Consider the following 16920-nt stretch of genomic DNA (forward strand, 5'->3'; position numbering starts at 1 on the left):
AATAGAATATCCTGCTTGATGCGCTTCATCCATTATCAGCTTCCTCAGTCCTCCAAAGATCGGTATCCACAGTCAATCGCAAAAATACAGCCCTCCATCTTCTCTTTGAGTAAATTGTTCTATCATGCCTCCCAGTCCTTCTTTATCCATATTCTCTTGTTTGCTTCAACTTGTGCCCTAATCACTCTATCCTTCAGACTGTTGTGCACAGTAATGCTCATAGCCCTAACTCGTCTAGGTCTAACTCTTTCCTTCCTGCTTAGAGCGTCAGCTACCACGTTTGCCTTCCGTGGATGATAATGGATCTCGCAATCATAATCGCTAAACAGCTCAAACCATCGTCTTTGGCGCATATTGAGATCCTTTTGATTGAAGCTATGCTGAAGGCTCTTATGATCTGTGTATATCACACTCTTCGTCCCATACAAGTAATGTCTCCAACACTTCAGTGCAAAAACGATCGCTCCTAACTCCAAATCGTGAGTCGTGTAATTCTTCTCATGAATCTTCAACTTTCGGGATGCATACGCAATAACCTTGCCTTTCTGCAGCAGCACACACCCTAAGCCTTGACCTGATGCTTCACAATAAACGATAAAGTCATCGGTCCCGTCAGGAAGGCTTAAGATTGGCGCGTTACATAACTTCTCCTTCAGTAGTCTAAATGCTTCCTCTTGTTTCTCGCCCCAATCAAAACTTCTATCTTTGTGTGTCAACAGTGTCAGGGGTTGTGCAATCCTCGAGAAGTTCCCTATGAACCATCGATAGTAGCCTGCCAAACCAAGGAACTGTCTAATCTCTGTCGGTGTCTCCGGCCTTCTCCATTTCTCTACTGCTTCTATCTTACTGGAATCAACCTTAATCCCGTCCCTGCCAACTACATGACCTAGAAACTTCACTTCTTCCAACCAAAATTCACATTTCAAGAATTTTCCATACAACTTTTCTGCCCTCAAAAGTTCTAACGCTTCCCTCAGGTGGACTTCATGCTCTTTCTTAGTCTTCGAGTAGATGAGAATATCGTCAATGAAAACGATGATGGACTGATCCAAATAGGATTTACATACGCGATTCATTAGGTCCATGAAAATAGCAGGTGCATTTGTTAGTCCAAATGGCATCACCAAAAACTCGAAGTGTCCATATCTCATGTTAAATGCCGTCTTTGGCACGTCTTCTTCACGGACTCTTAACTGGTGGTAACCCGAACGAAGGTCGATCTTAGAGAAGTACTTTGCGCCTTGTAGTCGATCAAATAAATCATCAATACGTGGTAGAGGATATCGATTCTTAACGGTTAACTTGTTTAGCTCACGATAATCGATGCACATGCGAAAAGAGCCATCTTTCTTCTTAACGAATAATATCGGTGCACCCCAAGGGGAGAAACTTGGCCGAATGAATCCCTTATCTTGTAATTCTTGTAATTGTGTCGCTAGTTCTTGCAGCTCGGAAGGAGCCAAACGGTACGGTGTTTTTGCTATTGGCATAGCGTCAGGTACTAGATCAATGCGAAACTCGACTTGTCTAGGTGGGGGTAATCCCATCACATCATCAGGAAAAACATCGGGGAAGTTGCATACGATAGGAATATCAGAAATCTTGGCTACCTTATCAGTAGCACTCTTAAGATGTCGGTCAACGGTTTTTGTTCGCTCGCCATGAATTTCTAACACCTGCCCACCACTTATAGGTATTTTAAGAATCTTAGCGCGGCATACGATGGATGCATCCACACGAGATAACCAATCCATCCCAACTATGACATCAAAACTACCCATCCCGAAAGGGATCAAGTGTAAGTCCCAACTATTACTAGATGGGTGCTGAAGACACCTCTATGTCAATGGTGAGTGAACTTTGCAACACAATCAATTAATCTGGATATGACCAGTTTAGATTGATTGCATACCAGGTTAACTGGAGTTAATATAATAAGGTGACAGAATGTGTAAGTCAATGCAAGGCAATAATATAAAAGGCAAGTATATAAATTGGTGAGACAATATGTAATTTTCAAGTGTATTTTATTTATTCATTGTTTAAATAAAATACAAGGTTGTTGCGGAACCAAGATAATACAAGAATGTAAATATAGCCTCAGGAATATCAACCTCCAGATTATGTGAAACCAAATAGTTTAAATCTCCCACATACTCAGCCATTGAAAAATGACTCGAATTATTATCATAACCCTTACCCAGTTCTCTCTTGAAAATGATAGACAAAAATCTAATAAACGGGACATTTGCTTTTCTTTTATGTGTCCTCAGTCTATCAGCTAAATCATTGAACAAAATTTGGGCGAAATCAACCCTTAACCCATACCATAAACAATAAGCAATCAACAACTGGGTTTGATTAATCTGGTCTAACCCTCCAGACCCACTTCCTAAACACGAAACTATATGAGTGAAAAAATATCTCCATGAATAAGACAACCTACTCATATATATAGTACCTTTTCTCCTTAGAGCACCATGCTCATCAACAATATCCTGACACACTTGCCTGTGATTTACTCCAGTTGGAAGTTGAAGTGGCAACTCATTCAGTGGCAAATAATTCAATCCAAGTGTCGTTCTAAATGAATCGACTGTTAAAGTCATAGGAACGGTTCCCCTTTTCAGAGTATAATGGACGGTAGCATCATCACCAGCCTGGAAATGAGCGGTGTACCAGAACTCACAGAGATAACCATGATACATTTTGCCAGGATTCATGGTTAAAGCTCCATAAAGAGAAGAACTGAGAAAGAATACATTAAGTCGGCCAATGATCGATTGGGGGTCATGAGTTCCGGGCAACTTTTCCATCCAAATATGCATATTAATTCTCATTTTGTCAGTGTTGATGACAATGCCAGGGGCTTTTTCAACACATTCGGGAGGAGTGTATGCATTTGTTAAGAGATTTCTTTCTGCGCTTGCTTTTTTCAACACGTTCGGCCAGCTTTTTATATATTGAAATTGAAAGTGAAAGTGAAAAAAAGAAATTTAGGGTTTTGAAGAAAAATGAATAATTTATGAAGGAATTGATGATAGGAATTTGCAGTAAATAAGAAAGAGATTGATGATTGTAATTGAAGGAAGAAGTAAATGAAGGAATTGTAAGTTCTTGGGAGTTAAGATTTTCGAAGTAAATGTGAAAAGTGAAAGAATTGGAGTATTTATAGATGAGAGACAAAGTAACCATTGGATTTCAAAAGATTATTTTGAATTTATACAAAACAGTTTTTCATCGGCTTTTGAGATCCGCATTAAATTCACCCATCTATAGTGACATTTGACAGCCCACAAAACTCATTTTTCAACTTTTTATCTTCCCAAGGTAATAAACTATCATTTTATAATATCTATGCCACGTAGGATAAAGATAGTTTCCTACTTAAAAGGTGTTGCTTACGTGGCATCACAAAGACCAAGTATTAAAGTTGTATTGATTGACGAACCATGACTCAATTCAATGCATCTAGAGGATGACTAGTCACTCCAGTGTTACTGGTGGATTATTCCAGTAAAGTATGCATTGATGGGATACTGGAGTCAAAAACCTATAGAGATAGTACACAAAGGCGTTCGATATCTCTACTGGTATTAAGACACCAGTAACATTTTCTAGAAAAAAAAATATTTTAGTGAGAGTTAATTTATATGACTGGACTCTCACACCAATAAGAATAGTACACAAAGGCGTTCAATATCCAAACTGGCATAGGAGATTCCAGTAAAACAAATAAATTCTCATTTTGGTCAATTAAAAGATAGAAAATTTTGGTCGGGTCCTTTCCACCTGGAATGGTGATCAGTAAGTCTATAGTGCAAGGATAGTACACAAAGGCGTTCGATAGCCAAGCTGGCATAGACTTACAAATCTGGAATCAAGAACCCTGTCAGTGTCACAAAGGCGTTCATAACAAAGGTTCTAGATTTATGGGTTCAACATTCCCAACTCACCGACAAGATAATGAAAAGTTTTCTCATCCAAAGGTTTAGTAAAGATGTCAGCGAGTTGTTTGACAGTGGGGATGAAATGGATTTCCATGACACCTTTCATAACATGATCACAAATAAAATGATACCTGAGATCAATATGCTTGGTTTTGGAGTGCATGACTGGATTGTTTGAGATAGCAATGGCACTGGTATTAACACAAAAAATTAGAGATTTTGTATACTTAAGACCATAATCAAGCAACTGGTTCTTCATCCAGAGTATCTGAGCACAACAACTAGCTGCAGATACATGTTCAGCTTCAGCAGTGGAGAGTGAAACTGAAGTTTGCTCCTTACTGGTCTAGCTTACCAGTTTGCCACCAAGGAAATGACATCCGTCAGTAGTGGATTTCCTGTCTATCTTACAACCTGCATGATCTTAATCTGAATAACCCATTAAATCTAAGACTGAACCTTTGGGATACCAAATGCCCAAACTGGGGACACCTTTAAGGTACTTCAGTATGCGCTTTAGAGCAAGCATATGAGATTCTTTTGGGTTAGCCTGATATCTGGCACATAAACATGTTGCAAACATTATATCTGGTCTACTGGTAGTTAAATACATCAATGAACCAATCATACCTCTTTAGGTACTGATGTTTACTGGCTTACCATCAGGATCTGAATTTAAGTTCAGTGGTGTAGAAATTGGAGTTGGTTTTGTCTGGGAAGAATTCATATCAAATTTCTTTAATATATCTCTAACATATTTCTCTTGATTAATAAAAATACCATCATTGGTTTGTTTAATCTGAAGACCTAAGAAATATGTTAATTCACCCATTAAACTCATTTCGTATTCTTTTGACATTAGTTTTAAAAATTTCTTGCAAATATTTTCATCAGTAGAACCAAATATAATATCATCAACATAAATTTGTACCAGCAGAAGATTACCTTTTTCTCGAAGAATGAAAAAGGTATTGTCAATTGCACCTCTTTTAAAACCATGTGCCAGTAACTGTTTAGTCAGAGTGTCATACCAGACTCGTGGTGCTTGTCTGAGACCATAAACTGCTTTGTCCAGACGATACACCCAGTGAGGATGTTTTTCATCAATAAAGCGTGGTGGTTGCTTGACATAATCTTCTTCTTCAAGTGTTCCATTCAAAAATGCACTTTTTACATCCATCTGGTAGACTCTGAACTTGTGATGAGCAGCAAATGCTAAGAACATTCTGATAGCTTCGAGTCTAGCCATTGGAGAAAATGATTCATCAAAATCTTCTCTAGATTGGACATACCCCTGGGCAACCAATCTGGCTTTGTTTATGATCACATGCCCATCTTCATCAACCTTGTTTCTGAAAACCCATTTGGTGCCTATAGGTTCTTTCTTTCTAGCAGGAAAGGGTACCATATTCCATACCTTGTTTCTCTCAAACTGGTTAAGCTCTTATTGCATAGCGATTACCCAGTTTGGATCTTCCATTGCCTCGTCAATCTTCTTCGGTTCTATAAGTGATAAGAAGCTAACGTATAAACATTGATCACTGGAGGCACTTCTGGTCTGAACCCCTCTAGTGGGATCACCAATTATCTGATCAATTGGATGAGCTCTTGTCCACTTAAAGTAATGACTAGGATTATGAACAATAATATCAGTGCAAGGAGTCAATTGATTTCCCTCTGGTATTGCATCAGGTAGAGGGTCTTGCCAGACAATCTCCACATCTTCATCTGAATCTGTAAGATTATGATTTGCATCATAAAATTCATCATTTTGTGGCATTTCCTAGAGTATTGGATCAGTATCCTAGGGAGATTCAGAGTTCTGGAGAACTAGTATAGATTCAACTGAAACTGATACTAGGGGAGTACTACGAATATCTTATCTAATGGTAACTTTAGAGGGTAGTTTGAAGCTTACTGAAGGATAGAACAAAGTACTACTGGGTGGTACAACTTCTTGAACAGGGTCCAGATCAGGATGACTAGAAACTTCTTCAGATAAATCTTTATTGTAGTTGATAAGATCATATTTATCGAAGACAACTGGAATTACTGGGGTTGAATCAAGGATTGGCTTTATATTGATTGCTTCATTAGATTCATCGAATGTGACATGAATTGACTCATGAACTTTCTTCAGTCTTTTGTTGTAGACTCTGAAGGCTTTTCGAATTTCTGAATAACCCAAGAAAAATCCTTCATCAGCTTTGGCATCGAATTTGCCTAACTGACTTGAATCGTTCAGGATGTAAACTGGACATCCAAAAACATGGAAATAACCAATATTTGGTTTCCTTTTTCTGAGCATTTCATATGCAGTCTTCTTGTGTCTTTTAACATAAACTGATCGATTCTGGGTGTGGCAAGTAGCTGCAATTGCCTCAGCCCAATAACTGGTTGGGAGACCAGATTCAGCAAGCATACTCCTAGCAGCTTCTATCAGTGTACGATTGTTTCTTTCTACAACACCATTTTGTTCTGGCGTACGAGCTGATGAGAAGTTCTAAGAGATGCCAGTGTCAGCACAAAATTTTTCTAGAGTTGCATTCTGGAATTCTGTTCCATTATCACTTCTTAGCTGACACACTATATGCTTGTGTTTGAGTTCAATTTGTTTGATGTGACTGTTGATTTCAGCAGCAGCATCACCATTAGACCTGAGAAAGATAACCCAACAATATCTGGTATATTCATCAACAATCACTAGGGTATATCGTTTACCAGTAGGTGTCTGAACATTCACTGGACCAAAGAGGTCCATATGAAGCATATGAAGAGGTTCAGTTTTGCTAAAATTTTGCTTGGTCTTCTTTAAACTGGCTCGCTTCTGCTTTCCCTTTTCACATCTTGGACATGGCCTTTCCTTTATGAAGGAAACTGAAGGTATTCCATCTGCAAGTTGTTTTCTGGACAACTTGTTAATATTTTTGAAATTTAAATGGGATAACCTTTTATGCCATAACCAGTTTGTGTCTTCATCAGCCTTTGTATAGAAACATTGCTCTGAAGGAGAGCTTTCCATACGATGCCCTTTTCTGGGAGCAATCAATACTACCTTCCAATCTTTGTTAAATACGATGCCCTGAGAAATATTAAACAACAGCTGGTAGCCATCGTCACACAGTTGGCTCACACTTATTAGGTTATATTTCAAACCATTAACATAAGCCACTCGTCTGAACTTGACCTGACCATTATTTAGAACACCATACCCTTCAGTCTTTCCACAACCATCATTCCCAAAAGTAATAGAGGGTCCATCAGAAATGGTGAACTCCTCCAGCAGGGTCTTACATCCAGTCATAGTCCTGCCAGTAGCGCTGTCAAGCGACCAAATATATTTTTTTCGATCACCTTGCACATCCACCAGATTAGTTAGTTAGATTTGGGAACCCATCGACTGATGGGTTCTCAGGATCCAGCCTTGTGGACCCCTATTGGTATCTGGTCGAGTTCACGTTTTTCAACATTGGGTTTATCAAAAACCACTGGGACAGATAGTTTAGAAACCTTTTTCTTTTTCTCACTAGAAGAGACATATTTATTTTTCTTGGAAAACGGTTTTGAAATTTATTTTGGGCTAGACGAAGTACCCTCAAAATTGTTCAGTCTTGCATTACAACTTTGAACTTGACGAGCCAGTAGTTGAAACTGGCTTTCCAACCTTAACAAAATTTCATTTTCAGATGACTCCTTAGCCTTTCCAGATGACTGGACTTTTGGCTTAGAAGGAGGACTGGGATTCTTCTTCTTAATCTGGGGATTTTTGGAAGCAGTCTGTGGCAAAGAATTTTTGACTTTCTTTTTTACTGGAGCAGTCATCTGGGGTGCTCCGGTAGTAACCACTTGGATATCAGCTGGAATTATATAAGCCTTGGGTGTGGTTGGTTCATCATAAATTGTTTCTGGTCGGGCCTTTTTTGGCAATTTATCAAGTACAGGAATTAAGGCAGCAGCATGAATGTTTCCATCTTGAAATGCACGTTTTTGTGAGGGATATTGATTCACTGCTGCATCATAGGGTTTTCTGGTTTCAAGCCAAGATTTTATGACTTGTTTTTCACTTTCTAAAACTCTTTCTAATTCCTCTTTTTCTTGACAAAGTTGTTCAGTTACCAACACCTGGGCTTGAAATGCCAGTTCAATATCTTGAAGTTCTTTTAGTTTAGATTTTAAAACAAAGTTTTCAGAGGAATCAGTTTCAATTACATTTAAGCTATCAAATCTGACGGTTTCCACAAAGTTTAAATCTGAACTTAGAGCTTTAGCAATATCTAGTTTCAATTCTGGATCGGTTTCTTTATCATAATCACTAACCTTTTTGATCACAATGTCTACCCATCTGCCAGATGTGACATCATCCTTCACCAGATGCTCTTCATCAGCCAGAACCATATAACAACAATCTCTTTCCTCCCCTTCATCGACTGATGAGTCATCAGAGGGAATCCATTCTTCTTCAGCAACCATGCACTTATTATTATTGTTATTTTTCATTTGTTGTGCCATAAGTGCAATCTGAGCCTTAGCTTTTTGTATTTATGCTTATAATTACCTTCAGGCTTGTTATAAGAAGTTGATGGACCAGATTGTGAGACATAATGACTGGACTTGCACTCTTTTATGAAATGACCTTTTCTGCCACACTTAAAGCATGTCAGATTGGTCTTATCAGTGGTAGAACTGGATGTATTGTGTCCAGTGGGTCTTTTGGCTCTTGCTTTGAAACGGTTAAACGTTTTAGCAATCATGGCTATCAGATTATCACTGTCATCTTCCTCACAATCTGGAGAGATATTATTAGTAACTCCAGATTCCATAAGATCAGACCTCATCTTCTTCATTGAGAATACACTATTTGAAGATAATAAGGCTGCACACGGTGGCCCAGAGTGACTGATCACAGCAGCATGGTCTGATGCATGGTTTAAAGCATCCTTTTCAGCCTCAATTCTTTAAGCTTGGTTTTCTTCAGTAAATCTAAAAGCACCATACAAGGTTAAAAGTGTATGTGTGTGAAGAGTTTTTCCTTGTCTTAAAACCAAAATCATATAAGACCATTTGGTGAGAAGAATATCACAAAACTTTTCCAGAAGTATATCCTTGTCTTTATTGACACCAAGAGCCCTTAACTGGTTTACAGAAGAATATCACAAAACTTTTCCAGAAGTATATACTTTTCCAGAAGTACCAGTTAAAGATTCATTGGGCAAAGGAAAAAATGACTCATACTTCTTATTTAAAGAAACTTTTCTGGTCCTTCATACTGGTTTACTAATTCATCCCATAATACTTTCGCATTAGGGTATAGAATTAATGTGGGAATAAGAGTTTCTGGAACAGCCCCGAGGATCATGTTTCTGAGAAGTGTATCGTGAGATACAAGTCTCCTCTCCTCTTCAGACCAATGTTCTTCTCTCTTCTCCCTCCCAGTTCTTGAACCACTTGGATCAAGGAGTGGATTAATAGGATTTCTGGGAATATAAGGTCCCTCATTTAAAGCTTTTAAAATATTCCTATCAATACCAGTAACATGAAGTAACACTCTTGCTTTCCACGTACTAAATTTGTAGCTGCAGATTCGTTGTGACAATCGCAACATAGATTTGATTATCGTTTATGTTTAGGAACTATGTTTGTAATCATTTGAATAAGAACTTGTGTTGATATTTAATGATTACGTTTGAACTTCAATATTATATCTGTTTGTATTTTGTATTGTGTTTGTGTGTTATATATTGTTTTGCAGGTACAAGAACATAGAATCAAGGTTTATAAGTGTCGTAGAACACTTAAACGATAATTGGATGTTGTGTACGAGCCAAATGAAGCCAAACAAAGAACCAAAGGCACGTCCCTCGTGCTGACGTCAGCACGAGGTAGATTGGTTATTTTTTTTTCGAGCCTGATTATCTAATTAAGGCCGAAGCCCACACGATCCAATACCTATTAGTATAAATACAAGACCTAATCTACGGAATTAGGTGAATCTTTTTGAATATACACGAATTAAGGTTAATTGTTCCTTCGTGTGACCTCCTACACGAACCACAAGCCTTGTGCATCTCCTTGGGTTGATTAATTACTCATTAATCAGCAAAAGGCAATAGCAATCTAGTTATCTCAAGAGGATTCCGCACTCTTGACATAACGAATCACGTCTTATTACGATCCGCGCAACAGGAGGACCCTACAAGTGGTATCAGAGCCCTAAGGTTGATTACCAGAAGGTGTAAGATCGTTTTATTGGCTATTGAATGCAAATTTGTTTCGAAATTCGTGTTAATTTGCATTTTCGTGCTCTTCTTCGTGTGACACTTCGTGCTTATGTCAGCACGAAGTAGGTTTTGCTTAGTGCTTATGTCATCGTCACTTCGTGACTTGTGTACTTTGTGTTTGATTTTGTGCCACGTGTACCTTGTGCCACGTGTACTTCGTGCCACATGAACTAAGTGTTGTCTCGTTTTATTTGTTCACTAAAAGATTCGAAATGACAACCGTACCGGCTGCCGCAAACTCTCCTAATGCCCTACTCATCAGCCAGATGATCATGCATGATCATGAGGTTGGTCGTGGAAACACACCTCCAAAGTTGTTTCGTATGGAAAAGTATTGGATGTGGAAGAGACGTTTTGAAGACTACATTTGTCTCACTGATATGGAAATGTGGGTGGTGATAACTCAAGGTTTTCATTGACCTTCGTATGAGAAAAATGGTATGATCGGTAGATATGCTTATGCTGATATGCCAGCTGAAGAAAGGAAGAGATAACTGTTGAGGGAAAGGCCTTGTCCGCTCTTACTATGGCTTTACCTCAAGATAGTATACACTTGTTCAAGAAGTATACTACTTCAAAGGACTTATGGGATGCTCTCGAAAGATATTGCGAGGGTGATGCAACTTTGAAGAAAAATCGTATCAAACTATTGAAGCGTCAATATGAAGCATTGAATGGACTGAAAGGAGAATCTCTTGATGAGATCATCACTCGATTCAGTCATTTGACAACTGAGTTATCATATTTTGAGGTTGTATATCCTACTACTGAGCTAGTTGATAAGTTTTTGGACTCGTTACCTAAGTCTTGGACTGATTATGTTCATCAACTTCAAGATGATCAAGGATACAGTACATGGGACTTTGAAAAGGTAGTTTCCAAGCTGAAGAACAGAGACATGAAGAGAAGAATTAAAGATACTCACTCGGATTTTACTCAAGATCCATCTTTGTATCATGCTAAGCCTGTTCACTTAGCAAGTTCTAGTTCGGGAAATAATGCATTTCTAAGTGGTTCTGAAGCGACACCAATAGTAGATGTTGAAGGTCTTGTTGGATATGTTGCTTATGACAATGCAAATATGAATGTCAAGAGCAATGTTCAATCTTTTCACTCTATGCCAATGAGTATGAGTTCGAGAGAAGGTAGAATGAGTATTTACTCAGCTTTCTGTAATGCTCATGAAGCTTTTATTGGTGGAAAGGTTACTGATCCTGCAGTGATTGATGAGGATTACAATCAAATAGATCCTGATGATTTGGAAGAAATGGATCTACAATGGCAGCTAGCTATGCTCACTATTAAGGTCAGAAGATTCACTCAGAGAACTGGGAGACCTATAGGTAATGGCACCAAAGGCTTTGATAAATCCAAGGTAAAATGTTTCAATTGCGATGGATTCGGTCACTTTGCAAGAGTGTGTCAACGACCAAAGAGGATTGACAATACCTCAGTTGGTCGTCAAAAATACAATCAAGGTGGTGTTACTCCAAGTAATCAGAAAACTCAAGCAATGATTACATTTCCTGCTACACGACAACAGCCAGTTTCGTCACAATTTTTGGAGTCAAAGGTCGTTGTTGTTCAAAATCCAGATGGTACTTATCAATGGGATATACAATCTGATGATACCTCGAATCATGTTTACATTGTAGAAGTCTATGATGAGGTAGCTGCTACAATAGTTTATGCTGTATACTCAAGTGAAGAAAGTGCATCTGAGGTAGTTAAGCAGAATGTACGAAATGTTGGTGAGACTGTAAGATTTGAGAGTGAACCGATGACAGCAGTGAAAGAATCTGAAGAAAAAGAAGAGTCATCGATTCTTGCTGATGACATTTCTAAGAAGAGCATCGAAGAACAAATGAAGAACTTCGTGATACCTGAAGGTATGACAACTGAAGACTTTGTTGCATACATGGCAGATTGCAAGGCTGTAGATCAAAAGGTATCTTGTTCTTTACTTTCTGTAGTTGATATTTGTAAAATGGTGTAAGATTTGAAACTTGAGGCATTAAAATTGAAAGAAAGTAATGTGTCTAAAGATAACTAACTGAATTAGATTTTAATCTAGATGAAGTAGTATACTACACATTGAAAGACTGTAATACAGTTTTTTATGATAGACAAGTATCTATAAATAGGATTGAACTTAAGTAGAAAATTGATAAAGTTTGGTGTGTAGAAAATAAAGAAGAATGGTTAGCTGAGCAAATCCCTTATAAGGATAGACATTATGCTCCTTTTAAACCAGCAAGAACTATGGAAGAAGCGATTCAAACGCTTGATACCATAGATGAAATGAAGGAGTATGGTATTCCAATCCCCGATATAGAATATGGTCCCTCTAGAAAACAACTAGCAAAGAAGTGTTATACTTGTCGTGAGAGAGGTCATATAGCCATTGAATGTCCAAATAGGAAGGTCAAGAATCCTAAGAATGACAGTCAAGTCAAGTCAAAGGATATTGATGAGATTCCTAATACTAAAGGAAATGGTAAACTAGTTGAACAAGTAGCTTCACCACAATTTATGTCTGCATATAAAAGAGATTATTATGAGGGTTATGCAAAAAGACATCCTGATAATAAAAATGCACAGAATTATGTTAAGTTACTAAAAGATGCATCATATGGTGAGTCAGTTGTAATAGATCAAGGGATTAATTTCAATAGATCTAAGACACCAAAATGACAGGGACCTTCACAGAATATTACTTCTAGTAGTGTAAGTCCGAGTCGTTCACGCACACCTCAAAGGAGTAATTTACCTAGGAAGATGACTCAACAAAATCGGTCACCCCCTTCTAGAATTAATAGTTCGTCTAAATTCTATGATCGATTAGGAAGTCAACTTAGATATGGTGCACATTCACCAAGGAATTCTCCTCCTAAGACTCGTTTCACTTCACCTAAGAAACAGTCAATGACACCATCCTCATCCAAGGCTCCTTTACAGAGCGATGGATATTAGACCGAATTAATTATGAAAGATGAATTCGGTAAATCCAAACCTCAGAAGGTTTGGGTTCCCTTCAGAAACTAACCATTTTTGTTGTATGTGCAGGGAGAACCAAGGAAGGCTATCAGTCTTTGGTATGTTGACAGTGGATGCTCTCGGCCCATGACAGGGGACAAGCATGTTTTGTCCAACTATGAAGATGTAAATGGTTCTTACGTTAGTTTCCTAGGTCCCAAGGGCGGCAACATCTCGGGCCAAGTTGATGTTGTCAATTAAGTGTTTCTCAGATTTGTGACAAGGGAAACAAATGTCCATTTTACTGAGAAAGAAGCACTTATATTGAAACCGGGATATGTTATTCCTGATGACTGGATCCTATTAAAAACTCCTAGGAAGAGAGACATCTTTGGCCTTGCGTTAGGTGTTGATGATCCTAAGGAGTCTGTTTACTTATTAACGAACGCAACTGAATCTGAATCTTTGTTATGGCATAGAAGAACAACAAATGTTTGGAATGGAAGACAAATGTGTACCTTGTCTGAAATGTAAACAACAAAAGTCGTCACATAAACCGAAGCAAGAAAACTCTATTGCCAATCCTTTCGAGTTACTTCACATGGATTTATTTGGTCCAGTAAATGTAAGAAGTATTGGTGGGATGTACTACTATTTGGTGGTTACTGATGATTACTCAAGATTCTCATGGGTATTCTTTCTTAAATCGAAAAATGAAACTCCGCAGATTTTGATAAATTTCTTTGTCGAAACTGATAAATTCAAGAATAATGTGATGGATGTCTTTTGTTTGTCAAAGGGAATCCAACATCAATACAGTTCTCCGTATGAACCACAACAGAATGGAGTTGCTGAAAGAAAGAATAGGACTCTAATCGAGACAACCAGAACTATGCTTGTAGATTCAGGGCTTCTTACTATGTTTTGGGGGGAGGCAGTGAATACAGCTTGTCATATTTTAAATAGGGTTACTGTAGTTAAGCGTCATAATAAGACATGTTATGAGCTTCTACATAAGAAAAAACCGAGTTTACAGAATGTTGAACCATTTGGTGTACCGTGTACCTTCTTGAAGTATCTACCTCAGTCAAAGTTTGATCCAAAGGTTGAAGAGGGATTTCTCATGGGTTATAAACCGGGAACATCAATTCGATGGGTTTACAACAAACAGACCGGCAAAGTTGATTTGGGAACAAATGTCAAGATTATCAGTCATAAGCGCACTATTCATTCTGGAACTGGCAAAAACTTCGATTATGATAGTATATTTAGTTCACTACATGGTCCTGATTCTTATTCAGATCCTGAGATCACATGGATAATACTCCTACATCTCCGCCTACTAGAAATGTCGATACTACTCCAACAAAATTTCAGTCTACTACTGTTGTTGATGAAGGTGGTAAGGACAAGAATAAGACACCAGATTCAGATGATAGTTTACCCGAGAACACTACACCACTTACTCCATCAAAGGTTTCACTACCTGATGATGATCTTATTTCTGAAGAATCAGAAGATGATTTTAGCTCTCCTGAGTTTCAGATTAAAAAAAATTTAGGAGAAAGTCTGAATGTTGATTCAGTTCCTCAATATCGAGTTAATAAGGATCATCCAGTTGAAAATATTCTTGGTAATGCTACAGAACCTATTCGAACTAGAAATCAATTGAATAAGGAACTGACTAGTTTGTTTTGTGAAGTGAAAGACACTGGATTAATAACTGAGTGTTTATATTCTGGTTTCATTTCACAAGTAGAACTTAAGAATGTTAAGGCAGCACTTCAAGATCCATGTTGGGTTGAAGCTGTGCAAAAAGAATTAGCTCAATTTGAGAAACTTGGAGTTTGGGAGTTAGTAGATGTGCCAAGTAGTAAAGAACCGATTGGAACTCCTTGGGTATATAAATGCAAACGAGATGACAAAGGGGTTGTTACTAGAAATAAAGCACGTTTGGTTGTTCAGGGGTTTGCACAATGAGAAGGATATGACTATAATGAAACTTTTGCACCAGTTGCTAGGATTGAAGCTATAAGGTTATTTTTAGCCTATGCAAGTTTCAAAGGTATAAAGGTGTATCAGTTAGACGTTAAGAGTGCCTTCTTATATGGTGAAGTTAAAGAAGAAGTGTATGTTCACCAACCATCGGGGTTTGAAGATCCGAATTATCCAAGAAGAGCATATCGTTTGGATAAGGCTCTTTATGGATTACATCAAGCACCCAGAGTGTGGTATGAGAAGTTGTCGACACATTTGTTGACAAATGGATTTACAAGAGGATCGATAGACAACACATTGTTTATCAAGTGGAAGAAGCGAGATTATTTGATTGTACAAGTTTATGTGGATGATATCATTTTTGGTTCATCCAATACGAAATGAGCGTGAAAAAGGAATTCGAAATGAGTGCTTTGGGGGAATTACAATTTTTCCTCAGACTACAAGTAGATCAAAGGAAAGATGGATTTTTCATTCACCAGTCTAAGTATGTCGATGATATCTTGGAGAGGTTTCAAATGTTAGAGTCCAAGAAATATGATACTCCTATTAAGCAGAATCATAGCTTACGAGTTGTTGATCCTAATGATGAACTTGTGGATGCAACTTATTATCGTGCTATCATTGGCTCATTGATGTATCTGATTGCTTCGCGTCCAGATATTATGTTTGCTGTTTGTCTATGCGCTAGATTTCAAGCTAGTCCGAAAGAGTCACATTTGACTGCAGCAAAACATATTCTACGTTATCTTAAGGGAAACCAAGGGCTTGGTCTATGGTATCCAATGGGAGGAACGTTTGATTTTGTTGCATATACTGATTCGGACATTGGCGGTTGTAACAATGATAGAAAGTCTACGACTGGAGGTTGTCAGTTTTTAGGAGGATGATTAGTATCGTGGCAATGCAAGAAGCAGACATGTGTTGCTCAGTCTTCATGTGAGGCAAAGTATATGGCTGCTGTAGCTATTGTTCCCAAGTATTGTGGATTTAGCAACAACTTCGTGACTACGGTTTGGATTTTCTTGATACTCCTATTAAAATAGACAATAAGTCAGCTATAGATATTACTAATAACCCTGTCATGCATAAGGTCACCAATCATATTGATATTAGGCATCATTTCTTGCGTGATTGTGCCCAAAAGAAGTTAATTTATTTGGAAAAGGTTATAACCGATGATAAATTAGCTGATCTGTATACCAAAGCATTTGATAAGACTCAGTTTGAGAAGTTAATTCTTCTCAATGGGATGAAGAATGCTAATTCATATTAAATCTCTCAAAGAACTGATTTTGTAAGTTTGTGTCTGTAAATAGCTAGAGTCATAAAAATACAAAAAGAGTTCTTAGTGTCATAAAAACTCATAAAAATGTGAAAAATCTACAAATGACAAAAATATGAAGAGATTTAAGTTAATGCTGTAAGATGATTAGAAGTGAGGATACTTAGCTTTTAAGTCTGCTTAATCGTAATATAACTGCTTAGTTCAGTGATTACAATTTGGGATATATTGGTAGACACAAGGTAGCAAAGTTTCCTTAATCTGAACTTAAATTATACAATGTTCTTGTGGAAAACATATTCAAATATATGGCTGAGAATGCTTGCTTTTCAGTAATGAATTGATCTAGTCCTTAATTTTTGTGAAAGATCTAGCATTACTATAGGATTTGTTCAAAATATAGGCAAAAACCTCTACAACTCATGAGCATGAA

Source organism: Erigeron canadensis, chromosome 4 (assembly GCF_010389155.1).
Source record: "Erigeron canadensis isolate Cc75 chromosome 4, C_canadensis_v1, whole genome shotgun sequence".
In the NCBI taxonomy this organism is placed as follows: domain Eukaryota; kingdom Viridiplantae; phylum Streptophyta; class Magnoliopsida; order Asterales; family Asteraceae; genus Erigeron; species Erigeron canadensis.